We start from the raw sequence: 9,488 nt of genomic DNA, 5'->3' as shown, positions 1-9,488 counted from the left end.
GCACACGGCAGGAGGCAGCAGGGGTGGGCAGAGCTGTTGGAGCAGACTCGGTTCCGAGGGTGTGGCCGTCGTGGGCAGAGGAGAGCTTTGGCTAATTTTTCTCTGGAAGTGATTTTAGTGCGCAAAAGTGCGATCAGACTGCATCAGTCCCACCTCCCGGTCCTGCCTGCCGAAGGGGCCTATATGGAAAGCACAGAGGCAGTGGCCACAGGGGAGCCCAGAGCTGCGGGCACCCTCGCAGGGCAGTGAGCGGTCCCATGGGCTGTCACCCTCAGTCGGAGTGGGCCCCCGGCTGAAGCAAGGGCAATGTTAGAACCCTAACCTGAGCCCGAAGAGCAGAGTGTGCTAACATCTCCCAAGCTGGGAAGACTGCCGGCCACCCCTCAGGCAGACATCTATACGTGATACTCTTTGTTCTTGGAAGCAAGGAGATGAGTGGCAGGTTCAGACAGGAAGTAGAAATACCTCTCTCTGTCCCTCTTGCTAAGCACCACACAGCTAACCCCATGGACATTGCGTGTAAAGCAGCTGGAGAAAGCTGAGAGGCGGAGGTGGATGGGGACCAGCGAGGCTCCTGGGCACCGGAGGAACGCTTGGGAATACGGCCCTGGGTTTCCTGTGGCCACGTATACCCTGAAATCGGCTCTGGAGAAGCTGACCTCCTGGGGGCGCCAGTAGGAGCAGGCAAAAAAAAAAAAAAGGAAGAAGAAAGAAGCCCAAGAAAACCCTCTTTTCTCTAACCAAAGTGCTAGGAAGGGGCAGCCTCAATAAGCAATTGAAGTTATGCTTGAGAGAGATGGAAGCACAGTTCCTAAAATAGCAGAAGATAGGAAAGTGAAAATTTTAGATTAAAAATGCAACAATAATAAAAACCAGTGAATGTGTGAAACAGGACGGAGGAGACAGAACAGGGTCCTGTGAAATCGGAGGTGGACTGGTGGGCCTCCCCCACTGGGACACCGGGGGCCAGCCACAAGGAGGACAGAGCAGTGGACTGCAGCGGGAGAGGGCAGGGGTGTCGTTGGACTTCCGGAAAGAGGAGGGCCGGGCCGTTTGCACATGTGCTCAAGGGAAGGTGCCTCGACATTCCCCAGAGTTGGTGGAAGAACCTATTGGAGCAGATCCAAACAGAATTAGCCCAAAGAAGCCTATGTCAAGATGGGGTGTGTGTGTCTGAGACAAACTGGACATGGGAGACCGGCCGGGGATCTTGGACGCAGGGAGGGGCGCACCTGCCTACAGGGAAGCAGCGAGGGTCACGGCCGAGTCCTCGCCCTCTCTGAGACCAGCATGCTGTCAGCACCCTCTGTGCCCTAGACCTCGGGGAGGTCAGGGCCTTGTCACAGAGGAGAGGTGAAGAGCGCACCACCAGCAGAAAGAAGAGCTGGAGGGCTCCAGAGGCAGGCCAGTGGTGGGAGAGCTCAGACTGCAGGCAGAGCGTGGGTGCGGGTGCGGGCGCAGAGGACCCCCGGGTTCCCCCCTCCTCAGCGTCCTTAGTTGTGTTTGACAGCTCAAGTAAAGCTTGAACCCCGAGTGTCTCCATGTCCCCGAGCGTATACAGATGCCCACGAGGGAGGCCAGGTGTGTAGCAGGCCAGCCCTGCTCCGTGTGAGCCAGCCTGTCGGCACCAGCAGGCTGCCAGTCACAGGAAGGACCCGCTCTCCGAGGCGGTTCACTGCCAGCGGCCCATGTCTGGCGCCTTTCAGGCAGGGGCCTGAGAGCTTCCTTCTGAGGCCTGAGGTGTTGTCAGGGTATCTCGTGTGGCCCTTTGGCTCCCATGGCCTGAGTCTCTGTCCTGAACTCAGCACTTCCCTGAATCGTCCTTGCGGGCAGCAGAGAGCAGTCTGAGAGTCTGCAGCCCAGACGCCTCCCCACAGCCCTCCTCCGTCCACTCCTGGGTTTGTGGGCCGGTTGCCCAAGGTCGTGGGCACTGGCTCTTTCCGCTGTCTAAGGCACTCCGAGGAGGAGAGGTGGGAGCCAGTGTGCTCAGTCGTCACCGTCAGAGACACCGATGGAGTGAAAGCCACAGAGCCACCGGCACGGCAGGACGGGAAGCGACGGTTGGAAAACCTGAGGCCCACCTTGAACCACCAGCAAAGGACCACTTCCCCACACATCGGGAAAACGCTGTCCCCATTCTCTGCAGAACGTCTGAAGGTGAGGGAGAGAGTGAGAGAAGGGCATCCCAGAGAGTTGGCCAGAGGAGACCAGCTGGGTTGGGGGCCTGGGGCTGAGGGCACCGTCCTCAAAGTGCCCACCCAGAGCGCGGGAGGGGTGCCGAAGAAGCCATGCTCGCTGAGGACACTCAGGGCAGTACCTGAGTGGGGGAGGCCCCGACGTAACACCCTCACAGAGCTGCTCGCCCCGGCTGTGTGGGGTTCTCTTCTAAATGTCAGTGAGGAGTGGGAAGAGCCAGGAGCTTCGGAAGCGGAGGGTCGAGTTCTGCATTTGTGGTCGAGCTGGCAAACTCACTGCCACTGCCCCCTACAGATCGCTGAACAGGTGAAGCCGGTGCCCCAGGCCCCAGGGCAGAAGGAAGCGCAGAGGCGCCTGGGACTCTGGTGTGTCTCAGCCCAAGCCCAAGGGCTTCCCCGTGAAGGGCTGGTGGGCTGCACCTGTCTGGGCTCACGCCATGACACCTGGGGCTTACCCGTGACAGGTCCAGCAGACAGGCCTGGCTCTCACGTTGGCTGCTGGGAGTTACAGAATCAGTTTGTAAAATGCCACACCCAACTTGTGTTGCTTAGGGTGACATCGTCAGTGGGCGTCAAACTCAATTTGTGCAGAATAAAAAAGCTTTATGTGGGTCTTAGAAGTTGCACCTTGAGGAACAGAGTGGAAAAGATGGCAAGGAGCCGAGCAGAAGGCTGGTCTTAGCAGAGCGGGCCGAGGAGCAGGGACGTTGAAGCTGGCCGCGTGTTGGGTTGGAGGCCGACTTGGGGAGCCTGGAATCCCCTTTTCTGCAGTAAAACAGGTCGGTTTTGGCATGTTAGCTTCCTGGCAGTGTCCCGACGTGGCATTTCAGGAGAAGTACACCACTTGGGCTGGCTCATCCGGGCTGAGGGCAGGAGGTTAGCCCAAGTGCTGACCCCGTACTGTACTTAACACACCAGAAGCCTCAGCCTGTGCTCACAGGTCACCTATCTGAAGGGCGTGCCGGCTGCCACTGACAGAAAACCCAGTTCGGGTCGTTTGGACAGAAGACACGTGATAGCACGCTAGCGCTGGGAGCACGCATGGGGGCCGCCCTCCTGCAGGCTCCACCCCAGGGTCCCAGCATGCCCTCGTGCTGCCTTCAGTCGGTGTCCAGAGGGAGAATGTCTCTCCAGTGGCTCTTCCCGTGGGTCCCCAGGACTGGCTCAGCTCCCAGCACTCCAGGAGGGAGCCAGTAGAGACGGGGTGGGGCCGTGGCCCTTCCTGAACCCCCGGCGTGCCAGGGGGAGTGCCGCGTACCGGCCAGCTCAGGCCGTGGGGACAGGACCAGCTGCTCTGGCCACCTGGGCTCAGCCTTTTGTCCAGCCTCAGGGCCTTCAGAGGACAGACACCCAGCGCTGTAGGCAGGGGTGGGGGTGTGGGGCCACGAGCTCCGGATCTGGGGGAGCGAGCAAGGCCTGGTGAGGCCCCGTCCAGGCCTTCAGGAAGCCGCCATTGTGTCCTTTGTTGTGAACGGCAGCAAAAACGTAATGAAAGACCGAATCTCGAGAAGGTTTAGTGGTTTAGAACCTGTTCTTATCAGTATAACAAACGATCCATTCGATCCATTCGTTGTGGGGAGTGTGACTGCCGGTGACAGGGTGGAAAGACACTTGGGGGACTCCAAAAAGCCCCTGGAGATAGAGGGGAGGAGAACTGCTTGCGTGCAGCTTGGAACGTGTGCACTTGTCATTGTCTCCTGAGAGAGACGGGGAGATAGTCCGAGAACACTGCAGAAAGTATTTCTTCTGGGACCAGTGTTGGCATGTTGGCTATGTGCTGGACTCCCAGGTAGTCAACCGCGGTTTGAGTCCTGGACCCAGTGGCTTAAACTCATGCCAGGCGCGTGTGTGTATCCAAGATCCGGAGAGGAGAATGGAGGAGAACGAATTGTGTGGCCATCCCCCCAGGAGGTGATTCCTTGCTTTCTGTCTCTCTGTCTTTCTCTGCGAGTGCACATGCCCTACAGCAATAACCTCTCCATAAATCATTATTTCTTCCACGACTGGGAAGGGGGGAGAGAGACAACAGCATCCCTAGCCTCAGCCAGCCGCAGAGATGGGTGTGCACATGCCCAGGCTACTCGGGGGTCTCTGGGTGGAACCTGGAACTTTCTCACATAGGTCCACCTACAGAGGGTCAGGTCTCATAGCCACCCCCAGACAGAGTCACCTACAGAGGGTCAGGTCTCATGCCCGCCCCCCAGAGTCACCTACAGAGGGTCAGGTCTCATGGCCGCCCCCAGACGGGGTCACCTACGGAGGGTCAGGTGTCATGGCTGCCCCCAGACAGGGCAGTGTGTCAGACCTTACTGGAGCCCGAGGGCGTGGGTGGCCCTGCGCGGCGTGGCCTGCCCTGGGACAGCGCTCCTCAGTGGTTGCATGGCAGTACCAGGACGAGCGGTGTCAGCACCCTGACACGTTCCGCAGGGACTGGGCTCGGGGTGGATTACAGGGCAGGCAAGGACCCAGTAGCCTGGAAGCGCCTTTGTGTATCTCTAGGAAGGTGTCAGGGCTGAATGCATATTTTGGCAGCAAAAAATTTTGCCGAGCAGGAGTGTGAACATTGGAATCACCAGGACTAAAACTAAAGCCAGTGGTGCCACTGTTTCAGGAGGCGTCGAGGTTGAGCTGCAGCTGTTGTCCCGTAAGAAAGAAACGCCAGCCCCGGGCTGAAGGAACGGGGCGTAATTGTGTTGTGGTGAGCCGGGGGATGGCAGAGTCCACAGTGCAAAGCACGCTGGATGTCACTTTCCAATCAACCGGCGGGATGCAGCGGGAGAGCAGAGGCGGAGGACGGCCCTCTCTCCCCTTCCCACTTGGCAAGCAGAAGCAGAAGCAAGAGACACCACATCTCGTTCTGTATTCTTTCCTCAACATAATTGTCAGGTTTGCGGAATGGCTCAGAGTCATCCGTAACCAGTCTAAAACAGATCTCCCCTCGAGGCCAAAGACTGCAGTTGTGTCGAGTGGAGACGTGTAGTGTGTGAACGACACAGGGTGTCCGCACGAGGGCCATCTCTCCGTCTCTGAGTACACAGCGCCCAGGCAGGTGGACTGTATTCACACCCAGCCAGTGCTCACCACATTCGTCATTGTCACCATGTCACCGTCAGAAAGACGCAGTGTGCATCCACCGGGCCTAGCTTGCCGCCCGTTGCAGTCCCGGGAGGAGACTTCGCCAGTCAACTCCAGGAGAGGAGGTGCACGTAGCCGGTGAGTACACGGAGAGGGGCTGGCCTCATTGGTCACCTGGCTGAGAGATGAAGCGATCCTGTCCCCTGCACAGTAGAATGGCTCGTGTCACAAGGCCTGTCAGGCCTGGCCACAGAGCTGCCGGCGGTGAGGCCTTGCTGCAGTTCTGGAGCCGTGGGGGAGCCCTGGGCTCGGCTCCCGGGTCACCGTGGGTGTGCCCAGGAACCTGACTGGGAGTCTGGAGGAGGCTGTGACAGGAAGGGACCCTGTTGGTAGTGACTCTTTCTCAGAAAATAAACTTTAAAATATGACAAAATTGGGACTGGTACATAGAGTAACGGTTACATCACTGCACTGCCACGCAGTCACACGGTTCGGGTCCTGGACCTGGTGGCTTAAACTCAAGCCAGGTGTGTGTTCGTGCATCCCAAAATATGAGAGGAGGATGGAGGAGAAGGGATTGCAGTGTGGCCATCCCCCTAGGGGGTGATTTCTTGCTTTCTGTCTCTCTGGCCAGCTCACGTGCCCTACAGCAAAAATCTCTTTTTAAAAAAAAAAATCCTGGGACCAGCAGATAGCATAATGGCTACATCGCTGGACTCCCATGTAGCTGCATGCAGTGTCAGTCCCGGACTCGGTGGCTTAAACTCATGCTGGGCGCATGTACATGCGTGCTTAAGATCCCAAGAGGAGAATGGAGGAAAAGGGATTGCGGCATGGCCATCCCCCCGGGGGGTGATTTCTTGCTTGTCTGGGGGGTGGCCGCGCCCTATAGTGAAAACCCCCCCCCCCCAAAAAAAAAAAAAAAAAAAAAAACCCTGACAAAATCACATGGGTGATGTTGTGGAGTAAATGTTTACGTCCCTGTGGGTATAAAACGGTACAGCCATTTTGGAAAACTGGTGGCTTTCTAAAAGATATACATCTACTTAGACACTCCACTTCGATGTTTTGCCTAAGTGGATTAAGAATGTGTGTATAAGAAGACATCTAAAGTAGAAAAAGCTCGAAACATCATGACTACCTGGTAGCTGGGGACTAGCTGTAGCACGTCCTCTGGAGTGCTGGCCAGTAATAGCCAGAGCAGCCTGCTGTGACACGCAGCGGAGACAAGGGGGCGCGCAGGCACCAGCTTCTGAGTGGGCGCGGCCGTCCAGAGGCCAGTCGGAGCGCTGGTGGCTTGGAGTGGGAGAGTCCACTGCAGTGTGCACGGGGGTGGGGGTGGGACGATCTCTTTCTTTCTTTCTTTCTTTTTCCTTTTTAGAGAGAAATTTTTGCAATAGGGTGCACTTGCTGGAGGGACAGAGAAACAGAAAATGAGAAATCACCCCCCAGGGGTGATGGCCATGCTGCAGTCCCTTCTCTTCCATTCTTCTCTTCAGATCTTGGGCACGCACCCACATGTGCCTGGTGTGAGTTTTAAGCTGCTGGGTCCAGGGCTCGAACTGCTGTTGACTACCTGGAAGTCCAGTGACATAGCCATATACCATCTGTGGTCTCAATGCTCTATACCCTAGCTGAGAGCTGGCTACGTGGGTGTAGGTATTGGCCAACGTGCGTTGGAATGCAAGCTACTAATAAAATCTGTGCACTTCACTGTAAACTTTACCTTGATACAAAAATGCGGAAGTCCCCTAGGAATCGTGGTCTCACCTCGTGTTTGAGTGTGGAAGGTCTTAGGAACCTTCCAGAGCGCTGCCTCGCTAACAGCTGACAGAGCACTGCGGGCAGGTGGTGGCACAGTGGCAGCCCGCCGGGGCTCACACAGGAGGTCCCAGGCCCCAAGCATGCTGGGCATACCTGGCACGTCCGTGATTTGGGCTGGCTTGGGCTGGGAGTGGCTTCTGGTGTGAGGGATGTGGTGGGGGCCCTCCCTCTCTCATGGAAGAGATCAGTAAACTTACTAACTCATAGGCTACAGATTTTGGTTGAAAGGGGAAGACGGATGAGTATCAAAGTGGAAAAATATCAAGGAGAAACTTACACACAGAAGCTGAGCAAACAGAGACTCTGGACAGATGGGTCCCGGTTTAAGTATACACAAGATGGGGAGAAGCAGCATAGACACACACAAGGTCTGGGGCCAGCAGGGGGCGTAATGGCTACATCGCTGGACGCCCGCGCAGGCAACCGTGCTTTGAGTCCTGGACCCGGTGGCTTAAAACTCATGCTGGGACTTGTGTGTGCATGCACGTGTGTACCCAAGATCTCGAGAGGAGAGGGGATTGCGGCATGGCCATTCCCCCAGGGCGTGGTTTCTCTCTGTCTCTCTCTGTCTGGCAAGTGCACGTGCCCTATAGCGAAAATCTCTCAAAAAAAAAAAAAATATGAAGGTCTTACCAACAAACATGAAACATTGCATGGAAATAAAGAACCCCATCTGGAGGAAATAGAGCCTAAGAATAGAAGAACACTTCCAAGTGTGTTTCCTGAGATGGAAGAACTAAAAAACACTAACTCAGTAAATGCTGAGGCTACAACAGAGACGTGAAAGGAAGTGTCAGAGGTAAGGAAAATAAAGAGAATCAAACACTGTTCTAGATTTAATAAATAACCTAGAAGGAGCAAGAGTCCAAGCAGACATGGCTGGGAGTCAAATTTCTGACAGGATGTTTCAGATCCTCTCCACAATTTGAGAGGAAAATAGAGACCCCTGTCTCCAAGCCCCCGTCTCTGAGCCCCGTGCCTCTGAGCCCCCGTCTCTGAGCCCCCGTTTCCGAGCCCCATCTCTGATCCCCGTCTCTGAGCCCCCATCTCCGAGCCCCGTCTCCGAGCCCCATCTCCGAGTCCCCATCTCCGAGCCCCGTCTCCGAGCCCCGTCTCTGAGCAGGCTCCCTGCCGGAGGCAGGCTGGCAGCCCTGAATGAACCGTCCGTGTACTTGGCAGCTGCACTTCTTTAATAGTGCTTATTTTCTTTCCATTATAAAAATAATGCATGCTTATAATAGAAAATGGGAAGTACTAAAAACTAGAAAGGAAGAAATAATTACCTGCGATGTCACTGCCTTGAACACCCACTGCTAACGTTTCTGTGGGTTTTCTTTTAGTCACTTTCTATGAATATTCATGCTGTTGGATCCGCTTCCTGGGATCCTCGTATCTTGCACTTTTTGCGCTGCAGCAGCTTCCACAGGAGCATCTGTCTGCCGTGGGTGAACGTCGTGGGTACCTCTGTCCAGCTCATTACGGAAGTTCTTCAAGAATGTCAGTTCAATGAAAAGTGCTCGTGTTTTCGATCCACACAGCAACAGACCCCGTGTCCTGACAAAGCAAAGGGGCCGGAAGACGGCTGGGAAAGAGGAAGTCCTGGTGCCGCCTCCACCCGGCACAGCCACGCCGGCCTGGCCCTCTGTGCACACGGATACCCGTGCCCTCGTACACGCTACATGCTCTGCTTCCTCCTTGCCATGGCCTGCAGCGAGCGGGTAAGTCCCACCCTGCCGCCGCCCCACTCCCTCCTGACCCGTAAGGACAGGATTTGGACTGGGCCGTCCGGTTGTTTCGAAACATTATGTACCTGCAAGAACACTCCAAAGAGATCAAGGGAAGAGGGAATGAAAGGACGCGTTCAGGCCAGTCGTCAGGGCTGGCCACGTGGGCAGGCTCGGGGTTTGTAGCTGAGGCCTCCCTGGGGTACTGGGCACAGAGTACCACCATCCAAGGCTGGCTGAGGTGCTGTCCTCTGCCCGTCATGGAGAACATACATGTAAAAGTTTCAGAAGGTGTTTTATCTCAGAGCCTGAAGGTGAGTGACCTGTGCACGGTAGGTCCAAGTACGCGTCCCCCTTGAACTTGCGAGGCCGCTGCTGCAGTGGAGCGGGACTGCGTCGTGCCACACGGCGTGGCCCTCAGGACGTGTGACATGCACTGCCTGGTTGCACCTGTGACCTCTGACCTGGGCACTTGCCATGGAGGCGCAGTCGCCACATGCAAACCCACACTGTGAGTGGTCCGGATGCGTGTGCTTGGCTCGGTGGCTGAGGCACAGTGGGCTGTCCCCTGAGCAGCACAGAGCGTGTCCCGGCCATGGTAGCCAGTGAGCTCCCGGGAGGACCAGCGGCAGGGGAGCTGCCAAGTCACCGGGTTCCTGGCACCCTGCAA

General features: G+C 56.5%; 1 long non-coding RNA gene across 3 annotated transcripts in view; it reads left to right on the top strand.

Moving 5' to 3' along the window:
* Window positions 1-9,488, top strand: part of LOC102480440 (uncharacterized) — a 33,900-nt gene that overhangs the window by 16,079 nt on the left and 8,333 nt on the right. Inside the window, exons 1-4 of one of the 3 annotated variants that reach the window (XR_003548119.1) lie at window positions 32-2,157; window positions 5,309-5,408; window positions 7,721-7,893; window positions 8,633-8,812. This is a non-coding gene — a long non-coding RNA (uncharacterized LOC102480440). Of the gene's footprint in view, window positions 1-31; window positions 2,158-4,806; window positions 5,409-7,720; window positions 7,894-8,632; window positions 8,813-9,488 lie in introns of those variants that run through there. The other 2 variants (XR_337599.2, XR_003548118.1) reach the window with 2 other exon arrangements.

This window comes from Tupaia chinensis, unplaced genomic scaffold, assembly GCF_000334495.1.
Source record: "Tupaia chinensis unplaced genomic scaffold, TupChi_1.0 Scaffold147500_2, whole genome shotgun sequence".
Lineage (NCBI taxonomy): Eukaryota > Metazoa > Chordata > Mammalia > Scandentia > Tupaiidae > Tupaia > Tupaia belangeri.
This window is presented reverse-complemented; position numbering and strand designations above follow the sequence as displayed.